Consider the following 14,074-nt stretch of genomic DNA (forward strand, 5'->3'; position numbering starts at 1 on the left):
GCTTCAGGTTACATGTGCTTCAGGGTACAGACTCCGTCAACCCAGAAACAGTACCTCGGGTTAAGAACTTTGCTTCAGGATGGGAACAGAAATCATGCTCCCGCGGCGCGGCGGCAGCAGGAGGCCCCATTAGCTAAAGTGGTGCTTCGGGTTAAGAACAGTTTCAGGTTAAGAACGGACCTCTGGAACGAATTAAGTACTTAACCAGAGGTACCACTGTACAATGATACCTTGGTTCCCAACTTAATCTGTTCTAGAAGTCCATTTGACTTCCGAAATGTTCAGAAACCAAGCTGTGGCTTCTGATTGGTGCAGGCACCCTAGAAACAATAGATGACAGCTGCATCAGACGTTCGGCATCCGAAAAACATTTGAAAACCGGAACACTTACTTCCAGGTTTTTGGCATTTGGGAACCAAGGCATTTGAAAACCAGGGTATCACTGTAGTACTATGGGTCCCACCTATACTTAAATCTGAAGTGCATCAAGTAAGGTGTCTGGGGGAGGAACTCAGCAGGAAAACCTTATTTGTAGAAGTTTGTTATAGCCTTTAATCAGAGAGAGACGCTGTTGCCCAGAAGCAGTGAGTAGACACACAGGCATGCCAACCTGCTGGAAAGATTTTGTTCCAATGCGCAGAAAAAGGGAAGTCTCAAAAAGCGGGGGAAATAAAGTGTGCTCCAAAGAAAAACACTGACTTGCAGATATATGAGTCAGAGCTGAGACTGCATTCCTTTTGTCACAGTCTCTCTTGGGAGTCGTAGATTCCGGGATGTGGCTATTTTTCACAGCTCTGGGAAACTGGGGGACAGATTACTAAACGGATGAATCACGTCCAAGAGAAATACTTTCGTGTCATCAGGTTTGATCCTGGTCAACAGAATGAGGTAGTGGGTCTGACTGTGCTAGAAATCCTGATTTGAACCGGGAATGAACCATGTTCGGGGTTTGTGTTTCAAGGAAAGGGCGGAGGAGATCATTGGCATGATGGAATGTGGATGGAATGACAGTTGGGGGATGACGGCTGGGGAATTTTGCCAGTTGACAGTTGGAAGAGAGAGAGAGAGAGAGAGAGAGAGAGAGAGAGAGAGAGAGAAAAGGGTGGAGATTAGAGGGTAAGTTTAACTGGGTGGGAAAATTTGAGTTGTTCCTGCTACTTCTAAACGCATTGATTGCAGACGTGAATTTGTTTTCATTGTCCGTATGCAATCTTGCCTAATGAACACAAACCTAAAAGATCTTCGTTTTCCCTAATATAATGCAATTTTCTCTGGGGGGGGGGTTTGCTACTATGTGCATGCTCATGCACACTTTACCTTAGTAAATACATTTCTGGCTGGAGAACGGCCCTGCAAAATTCAGAGAAGTGCAAACTTCAAAGGATGGCTGTGTTTGGCTTCACATATTGTTCCAGAAAGTGCAAATTACATCGGTTCACCTCTAAATGTGAATGGAATCCAATTTCTCCCCCAACCCGCAGTGCCCAAACAGATGCCAGTTCCTCTCCCAACTGCAGCAAACTGAGCACCAATGTCTGAAAGAAAATCCCAGTTGCCTTCAGCTGAACATGGTTAGAATCCTCAGGATTCCTAAAGGAATGGAAGGCTTGCAGCCATGTTCAAGGGAAGGCAGTTCTCTGAAGACTTAAAGACACAGGTTGGAAGAAGAGGGGCAGAGTTTGAGCCCTCGTGGGCCCATTTGAATGCCCATGAAGAGCTTGTGACAACTCCAAACCAATTGAGACTGGTCTACAGAGAGAAATCAAAGATCACATGAGAGATACAGAAAAGAACATAAGATGGAAATTCATTGGACAGTTTCATAGGATCTTAGAGTTGGAGGTAACCCAAGGATCATCTAGTCCAATGCCTTGCGATGAAGGAATCTCAGCTAAAGCATCCATGACAGATGGCCATCCAAACTCTGCTTAAAAACCTCCAAGGAAGGAGAGCCCACCAACTCTCATGGGCGTCTGTTCCATTGCTGAACAGCTTTTACTATCAGAAAGTTTTTCCGAATGTTAAGTAGGAATCTCCTTTCTTCCAACTTGAAGCCATGGTTCAAGTCCTACCCTCCAGAGCAGGAGAAAACAAGCTTGCTCCCTCTTCCATGTGACAGCCCTTGAGATATTTGAAGATGGCTATCGTATCTTCTCTCATTCTCCTCTTTTCCAGGTTAAACATACCCAGCTCCGTCAAGCGCTCCTCATAAGGCTTAGTTTTCAGACCCTTGATCATCTTGGTTGTCCTCCTCTGCACACGTTCCAAATTGTGGGGCCCAAAATTGGACACAGTGTTCCAAGTGTGGTCTGACTAAAGCAGAAAACATTAAGTAAAGGTAAAGGGACCCCTGACCATTAGGTCCAGTCGTGACCGACTCTGGGGTTGCGGCACTCATCTCGCTTTATTGGCCGAGGGAGCCTGCATACAGGTCATGTGGCCAGCATGAGTAAGCTACTTCTGGCAAGCCAGAGCAGCACACAGAAATGCCGTTTACCTTCCTGCCGGAGCAGTACCTATTTATCTACTTGCACTTTGACGTGCTTTCAAACTGCTAGGTGGGCAGGAGCAGGGACAAGCAACGGGAGCTCACCCCGTCGTGGGGATTCGAACCGCCGACCTTCTGATTGGCAAGTCCTAGGCTCTGTGGTTTAACCCACAGCGCCACCCACGTTCCACCAGAATAGGCAGAATAGAGTAGTACTATTATTTCCCTTGATCTGGAAACTATACTTCTGTTGCTGCAACCTAGAATAGCATTAGCTTTTTTCGCTGCTGTTTGTCTCTGGGTCCACCTCCTAACTTAGTCATGAATTCATTGTACAGTCCTCATCGAAATCTATGCAAGTCTCAGTTCCCTATCTGCTAAAATACCTGTTGTGCAGGTGTAAGGTGAAGGGAACACTGAAAAGGATGTGGGACTTGAATATTCATGTCACCTTAGTCCTTAGAGATCCTACATACAAATGCATTGTAGTGTTTTATTCGTTGTCTTATGTAGGGCCTAGAACAATCTGATTTGCTTCCATTGAACTAGTCCCTGGGGCTTAAAATGGTATCATGTTGCTTTTTGCTTTTGCTTCAACTGGATTTCTTCTGCCTTTGACATTTCTACTGCACTCCCCCCCGCCACCCCCCAGCTACAATTTCTTTTTTTATCTCAACCTTCAATAGTTAGGTGCTTTCTTTAAAAGGTTTCGGTTATGCTGAAAGAACAAACAAAATCAAACTGCACCCATGTTGTGCTTTCCTGAGAACTCTTACTGGCTTGCTTAAACTTTGCGGTTGTGAATCTCTGCAGGCCCAATGCAAAACTACTTGCCCTTCCCCGCAGGGGGGGGGCTACTAATTTGGGAACGCCTTCTTCCAAAGTCAGTGGGATTTGAGACTTCCTCTTCATGGTATGCTAACAGCAGTGAGGAACCTTTTCCAGAACATCAGGAGAAACTTCCTGATGGTAAGAGCACTATGACAGTGGAATTAATAATAATAATAATAATAATAATAATAATAATAATAATAATTTATTTATACCCCTGCCACTCTGGGCGGCTTCCAGCAAATGATTAAAAAGGCATTAAAACATCAGACATTTGAAACTTCCCTAAACAAGGCTGTCTTCAGATGTCTTCTAAACGTCAGATAGTTGCTTATTTCCTTGACATCTGATGGGAGGGCATTCCACAGGACAGGCGCCAACACTGAGAAGGCCCTTTGCCTGGTTCCCTGTAACTTTGCTTCTTGTGGTGAGGGAACCAGCAGAAGGCCCTCAGAGGAGGACCTCAGTGTCCAGGCTGAACGATGGGGGTGGAGGCGCTCCTTCAGGTATACTGGGCCAAGGCTGTTTAGGGCTTTAAACCAGTTTTGAAGATAGTGGTGGGCTTTCCTTCACTTGAAGTCTTCCGTCAGAGACTAGGCAGCCACATGTTGGTGATGTTCTAGCTCTGGATTACTTGTACTGAGTAGGACTTGGTGTTCTTGAGAAGCTGCCCACTGCCCACACTCCAGGGATGTTTCCACCATTTACAGGGAGAGAAAACACATACACAGTGAGAATTAATAGGGCTAAGTATCTGCGTTTGTTAGTGCAGCTAAAAAAGCCAATGCAATTCTGGGCTGCATCAATAGGAGTATAGCATCTAGATCAAGGGAAGTAATAGTGCCACTGTATTCTGCTCTGGTCAGACCTCACCTGGAGTACTGTGTCCAGTTCTGGGCACCACAATTCAAGAAGAACACTGACAAACTGGAACGTGTCCAGAGGAGGGCAACCAAAATGGTCAAAGGCCTGGAAACGATGCCTTATGAGGAACGGCTAAGGGAGCTGGGCATGTTTAGCCTGGAGAAGAGGAGGTTAAGGGGTGATATGATAGCCATGTTCAAATATATAAAAGGATGTCACATAGAGGAGGGAGAAAGGTTGTTTTCTGCTGCTCCAGAGAAGCGGACACGGAGCAATGGTTCCAAACTACAAGAAAGAAGATTCCACCTAAACATTAGGAAGAACTTCCTGACAGTAAGAGCTGTTCGAAAGTGGAATTTGCTGCCAAGGAGTGTGGTGGAGTCTCCTACTTTGGAGGTCTTTAAGCAGAGGCTTGACAACCATATGTCAGGAGTGCTCTGGTGGTGTTTCCTGCTTGGCAGGGGGTTGGACTCAATGGCCCTTGTGGTCTCTTCCAACTCTATGATTCTATGAACTTGTGCTTTGGGGAGGAGCAAACGTTTCATCTTGCAAAAGTCCAGGTACCTGCATGGATCCCCTATGAAATGGGCAGTGTGGAGCAATGGGTGCATCTGACCCCAAGCTAGTTAAATCAAGGGAAATAGGGGAGCAGGACAAACATGGGTCCACTCAGGTTGACATATCCCTGTGAAAAATATTCCACATACTGACTAGGGCATGCAGCCTTGGGTATTGCACAGATGAAGAGATGCTGGAGTGAGTTGGTCCAATCAAATTACATGGGGAGGAATCAGATTGTGCCTTCACCTGCCACTCTGAGAACCATTAGACTTCAGTGCTTCATTTTAAATGCCTCTGAAAGACAAAGTTGTGTTCTGCCTTCAGGGAGCTAAAGGCAGAAAGGGAGCTGGAAAAAATTATATTTACTACCAGTCAAGCTGTATCTCTTGCTCCAGTTAGCATAACTATGCTCATAAGTGGCCATTATTCTAGAAGTGCTCCCTTAAATTATCTGTGAGAAACCCAGTTCAACACATCTTCAGTACTAATGCAAGACTCCAGCCTGATGGCTGGTAGAGGAGCTTCTGAGAAGAGCCTAGGAGTGGCATGAAACACAGAAGCCACCAAGAGACTTTCATATCAGCTGGTGCCATGCCATCCTGGTCCAGATACCTACCAGGAAGACATAGTACTAGTTTGGAAGCCTTCTATGGCCGGTGGAATGACCACCCTGTAGCAGTTGTTGGGAGCAGGAAACACAGGTGACTGTCATCAAATGCAGAGATTGCCTTCCAGCATTGCTCACATGCCATGAAGTGCAAAAATGGCCCAAGAGACAAATGCCATAAACGTTTACTAATGATTGACAGGTGGGCAAGGCTCACTGGGACAGCCCTGATGGGACAGATTGAGAGGTCTTGCAGACTGGATAAGCCTGGATACGGCTGAAGGTTTCCCTGCGAACCTGATTTCACTAGCAAAAAAAGGATGGTGTCCTGAATATCCCACTATTCAGGTCCATTGGATAATCCCAGTAAACAACATTATATGTGAGGTCGAGAAAAAATAAGTTTATGTGCCTCTGTCATGCCCCTCCTTACTCACTTTTCCCTTTAAGTTTAAAAACAAAAACCTTCTGTTGCTCAGAAGAAGAAAATAGTGTCCACACTTGTTTGGTTATCTATTATCTTTCCAGAAGAATCCCAGGATGGCTTCTAAAACACAAACCAAACACAAAACAAACATTTGGAGTCAAAACTAAAACCACACCTTAAGAACAGCAAGCCCATAAAGGTAGCTTTGCAGTGCAATTCTGTGTGTGTCTATTCAGAAATAAACCCCACTGAGTTCAGAGGGACTTACTCCCAGGTAAGCGTGTGGAAGGTTTCACTGTTAAAATAATCATTCTTCAAAGCAGGAGCAAGTAAAACCTCACCAATCACCTCAAGCTGGAAGTATGAGTAAAGAGGTCTTCACCCTCCAGCGAAACCAAGTGAGCAGTTTGGAGACTTGCAGTGGGAACTTGAAGGGTTTGCTAAATTGGATTCCTCCCATTAAAAGTGTTCATAACTTGAAGTGGAGTTATGTATTTTTCATCTGAAAATACTGAATGCTGCCCCCGCTGCAGCAGGGTAGAACATGGGTGAAGTGTTCCCCAAGCACCCATGAACCTGTCATTAAAGGAGTCGTGAGTCTTCCAGTTGGGGGATTACATGTTCCTTAATGTTACAGGATGTATCACTTGCAGAGAATTTCTGCCACCGCAAGCTAAGAAAACAATAAAAAAAATTGTATTAAATAGCAGCACAGATTCAACATCCATATTTCATCCAGATTTTTTATTCTTCTGTGGTTTCTCACTATGGCCAGCCATGTCGTGCCATTAAAACGAAGCCCCTAAGTAAATGACTGGGAGATTAAAAAAAAACAAGCCAGCACCACACCGCTTGCGAAAGGTAACCAAATTCCTCTTCCTGACAGGCTGTAAACAATGTCACAGGACGACATTGTTTTTCTTTCCACAGCCCTGCCAAGTGAAAGAGGAAGCATGAGATTAGAAGAAAATATTTAAATCAAAAAACCAAATCCTCAAGTGAACATTGGTCAAGTCCCTCCTTCCAGTTCAGTTTGTAAAGCAGATGTGCGCTTAAGAGAGAGAGATATATAATTGCTGAGTTAGGGGGAAAAAACCCATTGGGAAGAAAAACAAAGTTCAAGGACCAGGTCTTCAGCTGATATTTGCTGTGTTGTCTCTACTAAACAGATTGTCTCCACCAGTGATATCTAGAAGTATTGTGGGGGAGACTGGTGGATGTTTTTAAATGAAAACTATTTGGTTTGAATTTTCGGAATAGGCCGAATCTCCTGAATTTTCTATGGTGACAAGTTATGCATTTGTATTTTTTAAAATGCATAAGCTATTTTATATATCTAGGCTAGGATTCAGCTAAGTCATTGCATGTGTGGAACAAGGTCTACTCGTGCAAAGGGACTTCCCCTGTCTCCTCCCACCCACATGCCTCCCATGCTCCCTAAAACTGCTCTGGAGGAGTGCAAGAACCCCCAGAATAGATTTTGAGCGGGGGGCATATGAGGGAGCAGAGGGAGGAAAGTCTCATCGCTCAAATGGATCTAATTTCGTGCATGCATACTTCACTTAGATGCAAATTTCAAAATAAGTACCATAATGTAATAAATCTTGTCTTAGTAGAGTGGTACCTCGGTTTTTGAACAGCTTAGTTCACAAACAACTTGGACCCCAAATGCTGCAAAACCGGAAGTAGGTGTTCCGGTTTTTGAGCTTTTTTTCCCCAGAAGCCAAATGTTCTTCTAAAATCCCCATATAAAATGCTAGACTCACGAGGAGGAGAAGCTAAACTGTGAACAAATGTGATGGAAAACACCACTGAGCACATTCTTATGACACGGTTGCCCCCGGTGCATTCAGATACATTACTGTGTAGCAAGTGCTAAGTACTGCGGAAAAGGGGAAGAAGAGTGGTATGGGGGGTGGGGGAAGCAGCCTGATAATCAGCTGCCCTGTTCCACAGAGTATAGGCTGGATACACAAAGCGGGGCTGTAATGATTTCTCCCCCCCTGCAGTTTCACTTGTAAGAAGAGATCAGCAGCCACTCTCTCTAAAGTCCCTCTCTAAAGCAGGGCTTGAATGTTGTGTGCAAACAAACAGCAGGGAACACCGAACAGTTTGCAGAGTACAAACAGGATGGCATCTTGCTGCCTCACACTGCGCAGGGCTGCCATTGTCTGGGTGATCCACAGCAGAAATCAATCGAGGAAACTAATGATGGCTTCAGAAGGGGATGAAAGGAAAAGAGAGGGAGACTAACAAGGTGGAAAAAGGCACGGCTGTCAGAAAATGTGCTGGGATTGCAAGAAATTGCTTGTTGTTCATTTTGGATTTGCTCGCAGAGCAGTAAGGCCAGGCTGTGCCAGGTGAGAGGGGCATCCCAGCCAATATCCTTTGCAAGGCTGCAGGGCATGTTGGGTTGGCCCCATGTGACCCAGGATTTGTGCCCCCAGCATCCTCTGTGAGATTTTGTGCCATACAATTCACAGACCCTCCAAGTGTCCCTGTTTTCCTGGGACAGCCCTGGATTTAGAGGCCTGGGTGCCTACTGGAATGAATGAATGAATGAATGAATGAATGAATGAATGAATGAATATAATAATTTATTACTTATACATCACTCAGGCAGAAGATATAGAAGCATGATTAGTCGCACCAACAGGGTAAAGAACAGCTTCTATCCGTGGGCTGTTAGGCTGCTGAATGAAAAGATAACAACAGGGCAACTGACTTTCGGGTTTGGTGGGTGTGCGCCAGTGAACGAGGGGAATTAAGAATTAAGACTAAGAGAGCTGAGTGGGGGTTGCTTGTGTTATTTCACTGTATACAAGTTGTACAAGTGACAATAAAGTATTTCACTCCTTTGACTGGGTTGCCCCAACCACTCTGGACAGCTTCCGAGAAATTGAAACATCAAACACAGTAAAAATCAAACATAAAAAACTTCCCTATATGAGACTATACGGTGCCACTACCGAGAAGGCCTTCTGCCAGGTTGTCTGTAGCTTCACTTCTCACAGAGAGGGAACCACCAGAAGGCCCTCGGAGGAGGACCTCCATGTCCGGGCTGAATGATGGGGGTGGAGACGCTCCTTTAGGTATACAGGGCCAAGGCTGTGTACTAAGACAAGGGAGCGTGGGAAATACAGTTCTCAAGCCATATTTCCCATGCTTCATTGCTCCAGTAGATGCTGCCACATGTGATCACGGCAGAGTCTAGGTATTAATCCTGAGGCCTGCACCTAGCCTTTCCCAGTTGAGTTTGGGGGGGGGGTCCATAAGGATTGGTGGAAGAGAAGATGCCATGGAGCCAAGCTAATTCTGAACCTAGAAGGATACAGGCCCAATTCAGGATGGGTTTAAGGGATTGGAATCAGAGGTGGAGCTAGCTGCTCCGGCACCTGGAGTGGCGCACATGCTGTGCACCCAGGAACAAGGCCATGGGGGTGGGGCAAGTGTCCCAGGGGGGCGCTGCGTCGAGCATCCCAGGGGGCGAGACACCCAGGGGGCAGAGCAAGCCTCCCATGGGGGTGGAGTGAGCCACCCATTGCAGGTTGCTTCCTGGGCAGGGGGGGACAGAGCCGCACCGCTTTGCCAGCAGCCTCCCTCCCTTCCCTCTTGCTTTTGACAGCTCAGGAGGGCTCCCCCCCCCAGGAAGCAGCCCGGGAGTGGAGGGCAACGGTGCACCACCCTCCTGCCCACAACTCCCAAGCCTCCCCCGAGCTGTCAAAATGAAGGGAGGAGGGGAAAAGGCCACTGGCAAGGCAGCTCAGCTCCGCCCCTTCCCCCAACGGCTGAGGGTAGGCTTGGGAGTCGTGGGCAGGTGGTGCACCGAATGTCACCCCCCTCCGGTGATGACACCCCCCCCCTTTCCTCTGCCCCTGATTGGAATACACAAATTCAATCTCTTCTTCCTGAGATTTGGTACCATCACTACTTTGACTTGCCACAACATGGTGCGTATGGTATCATCTGCCTTTCACTGGACCACCTATGTCCTTGGTTGCTTTCTCCAATACAGTGATACCTCAGGTTACATATGCTTCAGGTTACAGACTCCGCTAACCCAGAAATAGTACCTCGGGTTAAGAACTTTGCTTCAAGAGAACAGAAATCATGCTCCGGTGGCGCAGCAGCAGGAGGCCCCATTAGCTAAAATGGTGCTTCAGGTTAAGAACAGTTTCAGGTTAAGAACGGACCTCTGGAATGAATTAAGTTTCAGGTTAAGAACAGACCTCTGGAATGAATTAAGTGGTACGAGATACCACTGTATATCAAAGAGAGTGCAGGGTGTGGCTATTTGTCTGTGGCAGGCTAAGAACACTAAGTTGTGTGCTCAGCAGCATCCCAGCTTCAAGGAGCCCTGGGACAGGTAGATTTTAGGGAACCTGACACCCACACCTTCTTCGTCTTTGACTCAACTGTTGCGAGAACCTTTCCGGAGGCAGATTTCCAGCTTGCTTGTCGTTAGACCTCTGAAGAGCAATCAATCTGGAATCAATTCAGGAACTTGAAGCTACAAGTTATCTGTTCTTGTTTATTCACCATGAGGAGAAGGCTTTAATTAATATAATACATAGTGGTCAATGCCTTGCTTTTAAACTTTACCTTTTCCCCATTGGTCAATCAATATGTATTTTAATCTTTCTCCCCTTTTAAATGCGTTTTAAAAGTCTCACAGAACAGGAGTAGCAGATTGCACGGTTATTAATTGCTATTATCAGCTCTTTCATTTTCCAAACATCAGCAGTTTCCATAAATTCCACTTTTATCCTTATACTTAAATCACCTTAGTCTTGTACATCACTTACGTCTGGAGACAACTGGTCCACAACTGAGGAGATATTCCGTTAAGCCAACAGCGGTAACAGATTAAAACCAAAAACCAGCTTCTCCTTTTTAAAAAAAACTTTCCTAATTTTGACAATGAGAAGAGATAAAGATATCCCGTGATTAATTTCACGGCGCTTCTGTATCACACTGGGAGTGAGGCGGTGCTTACTATTTCATATCTACCACGTATAATGTAGTGAGGTGGAACAGAATTGGTGGAGGTTCAAAAAGCATGAGAGATTCCTAGATTGTTGTGGCATCTGCAGCTAAGCTCATGGTCCAGATATCTACAGCAGATTTCCCCTCCTCTCAAGGTTGTTACAATCCATGAAAATAGGTGGAGTAATTATGAATTCCAGGAACTTAGCCAAATCAGGAATAGTGTTTGTGCAAGTCTGGGGATGGTGTAAGTTGGAGAAGATTCCAGAAAACACTACTCGTGGAGAGACAATGTTGCTGTGGACAAAAACAAATAGAATCTGCCACACATGTTCTTTTGTACTGTCTCTGGTACCAGACAGGAGGAAAAAGGGAAACAGGGACGTTCTGGGTTCAAATCAGAAACTGGGACGGCTTTGGTTAATTCCAGGACTGTCCCTGGAAAATAGGGACACTTGGAGGATATGGTAACAGCATAGGGCTTTGGGTCTCAAATCCAGCTTTGTCTAAGCCAGTGGCCCACATCACATGATGTGCCTTGTGAGAAAGCTGCCCTCTTCTGAATTTACTGCTCCCTTTCTATTGCATTAGGTGTTCCTGAGTTCTAAAGTTCAGTGTGGGAGGCATAGTAATTTGTGTTTTGTTGTATGCCAATAAAGGTTTAACGGATACGGAGGGATAATTTGTGTTTGCAATGTTCAGCGATTGCATTTGGATGGTTTAAAGCAGTCTTCCTCAACCTCGGCCCTCCAGATGTTTTGAGACTACAATTCCGATCATCCCTGACCACTGGTCCTGGTAGCTAGGGTTCATGGGAGTTGTAGGCCAAAAACATCTGGAGGGCCGAGGTTGAAGAAGCCTGGTTTAAAGGATACAAACACTACTGACACAAATACAGCTTATTACTCCTAGGAAAGTAGGAACACAATTGCAGCCTTGGCTTTCTTGTGAGAAAAGGGCAGGCAGAAGTTGAATATTATGTTTACAAATATGTATTTTTTAAATGTATAAAATGGTTTTAATGCAAATAAATTATTATTAATGAATGGTTTTGGGGGGGGGGGAATTCTATAACGTTTTAAAATCTCAGTGAATTTGCCAATGGATGGAAACATTGAAAGGTAAGAGCAGGCTTTTTTTTAACTGCTAACTTAGAAAAAATACTGTCCGCTTTTCCTTACTATTCTACCTGTAAAAGTAAAATAGTAAATCAACCAATCAATCATTTTTTTAAAAAGGAAAGCAGATCTGTTTTCCACAACCACCACCTCACCACCCCCGTTGTGGCTACAGGCCTAAAACAACTCCATAGGAATCAGTCCCCAGGGCACATTAACCTGGGAGTAAGCTCAATTAAGCACAAGTAGAACTTGTGAATCTAAAACATGAAATAATCAGATCAAATTAAGATTGGTTGGTGCTAAACTTGGAGCTGTAATATTTTGGCCAGGAGGGAGCAGAAAAACATGACCCTTTATAGCAAAAAGATGCATTGCTCTGGTTAAAAGAATCAAAATTCAGTGCCTACAAGGATTAAATCCACTTCTTCAGCCATTTTATATTTGTATATCTCTTCCATTCTGTGTCGCACCCGAGGCAATCACACCCTTTTGTCCTTCCTAAATTTGGCCTCGACTGTCAGACTTCCTTGAAACAGACTGGATTTCCAGAGCAGGAATTTAGCTGTTTAATGTGATCACAGCTCCTTAAAAAACGGCATGGGTACGTGCATAGCTTAGGGCTCCCATACATCTGAAATTTCTGGGACATGGCCGGGATTCAGCAGTCAGAAACAGTGTCCAGGCAGAAAAATCTCTGAAATGCCTGGGAAAATCTGGACGTATGGCAACCCATGCCTGAACTGTAGTTTTTGGCAAACTTTCGTTTCCAGATTTTCACTTTTTGAAATATGGCAACCCTAGCATAGGTGTTGTTTTTAATAAGAGTGACCAGTTGATTACACATATGGCGTAGGTTGTCTTCTCCTTACAGGTTTTTTTTTTGTTCTTCTGCTTATTAAAAAAAACATAAACAAAATCGCAAAGATGTAAGGCAAGGGTTCAAGATAGTCTATTATGAGTTTTAATTGTTGGTTTGTCATTGCTTTTAAAGTATTTTTTAAGGACTTTGAGACCTCAAGGTGGTGCAGATTCGTAAAATAGACATGAAATACATTGTGTTCATTTCATTTAAGCACAGTAGAGATGTTTAGTTGACCTGTTATGGTACAAAGAGAAGACAGACTAGATGAAATTGAAGGAAGAATGGACAGTATAAGGGGGGGGGATGTAATAAGTCGGCTACAGATGGAAGGATGTGGAACTTTCTGAAATTTCCACCTTCAGCCTCCCAAGGAAAATGGCTGGGTTTCTTAACTTATTCTCAGAAAAGAAAAGTAATCCTCATTCCCTCCACAGGTCTTCTATCGGGGATTTGTTTATGACACCACTTACCCAAATTTAGGTTTAAAACGTCTGCCTCTTTTGATGTGCAAAATGACTGGCAGCTATTGAAAAGAAATAAGTTTGTAGTCAAATAGTTCACGTGGTGAACTGGACCTAACTTGGTGAACTTTATACGGAGGTTCTTGCAGACTAGCAGACAATGGTAGGAACCATTCCAGTTATTAAAAGAATCTTCTTCTTTTTTGGAGTCCAGCACCAAAAAGGAGAAACTCCTCCCCTTTCAAATTATATATCTTTTACAGTGCAATTCTTTCTGGCTAGGAGGAAGACTTCAGACACTTTTTCAAATAACCCCAACTGTTTAATCTGTACCCTTCAGGGAGTCCTGCTGTGTGTGTATATGTGAAAGTGAAACACTTTGGTTGAAACAGGAACAGGCTTTTGGGTTTGGCTGGCCCTCTCTGGAAAAAAGTAGCAGCAGAAGGCGACTCATTTCCTTTATAGAGAGTGGCATTACATGGACCGTGAACCTTTATCCTTTCTTAGCTTGGACGGGATCATCGGCTCGCTGGGGACTGTCGGAGAAAAACGCACACCAATTCTCTTTGCAAAATTAGATCTGCTAACTTGGCTATTTAACTTTACTTATGTAGCAAAGTGGCAGCTTTTGATCTTAATTTATAGCAAACAGATCAGCCTGGGCTTTTCTTGAAAGGTCTTATTCATCACCTCCTTTTAAAATTTACTCTTAGTGACAGTCTAAAACCAGATCAGTCAGGGTGTTCTCCCTTAGGTTTTAAGTAATTTGTTTGGAATCCCAACAAATCTAATATCCCAATAGTAATGTTCATTGATCTCACTACCTTTCCCAGTGTGGTGGCTAACCAATCAGTCAAGTATACATG

At 44.5% G+C, this 14,074-nt stretch overlaps 1 long non-coding RNA gene across 1 annotated transcript; it reads left to right on the forward strand.

The window, feature by feature from the left end:
- Positions 1-2,558: 2,558 nt before the first annotated feature.
- LOC309522163 lies at positions 2,559-6,259 on the forward strand. Its single transcript, XR_014214933.1, has 2 exons — positions 2,559-3,457; positions 6,099-6,259. It is a non-coding gene; the product is annotated as an uncharacterized lncRNA (long non-coding RNA).
- Positions 6,260-14,074: the final 7,815 nt, after the last annotated feature.

Source organism: Podarcis vaucheri (assembly GCF_965113315.1).
Source record: "Podarcis vaucheri genome assembly, chromosome: 17".
NCBI lineage: Eukaryota > Metazoa > Chordata > Lepidosauria > Squamata > Lacertidae > Podarcis > Podarcis vaucheri.